Raw genomic sequence first — 354 nt, 5'->3', positions numbered from 1 at the left:
AGAACATGACAACTCTTTAAAAAGAAAAGCAAGAAGTCCTTAATGGGGACATCAAGCTCAATTGGCATAACATACTACACAAAAACATTGTTCCACATCCTACTTTGGCGAGTAGTGACTGGGGTCTTAAAAGCTTGCAATCAGCCATCTAGATGCAACAACGGACCTCTTCTCATCCAGAGCAAAGAAGAATGAAGAAAACCAAAGATGCATGGAAACAATTACTCCAAGGCATTGGTACATCATGCGACTCTCAGCCTATACAACTATGAGACCAGAAGAACTAGATGGTGCCCAGCTACCACTGTCAACCACTCGGAGGGGGATCTGTATAGGAGATCCTGGATAGAGTGG

This window comes from Orycteropus afer, unplaced genomic scaffold, assembly GCF_000298275.1.
Source record: "Orycteropus afer afer isolate SDZICR_OR568_19922 unplaced genomic scaffold, OryAfe1.0 scaffold00419, whole genome shotgun sequence".
Taxonomy (NCBI): domain Eukaryota; kingdom Metazoa; phylum Chordata; class Mammalia; order Tubulidentata; family Orycteropodidae; genus Orycteropus; species Orycteropus afer.
The sequence above is the reverse complement of the archived record's forward strand: the minus strand, read 5'-3'. Positions refer to the sequence as shown.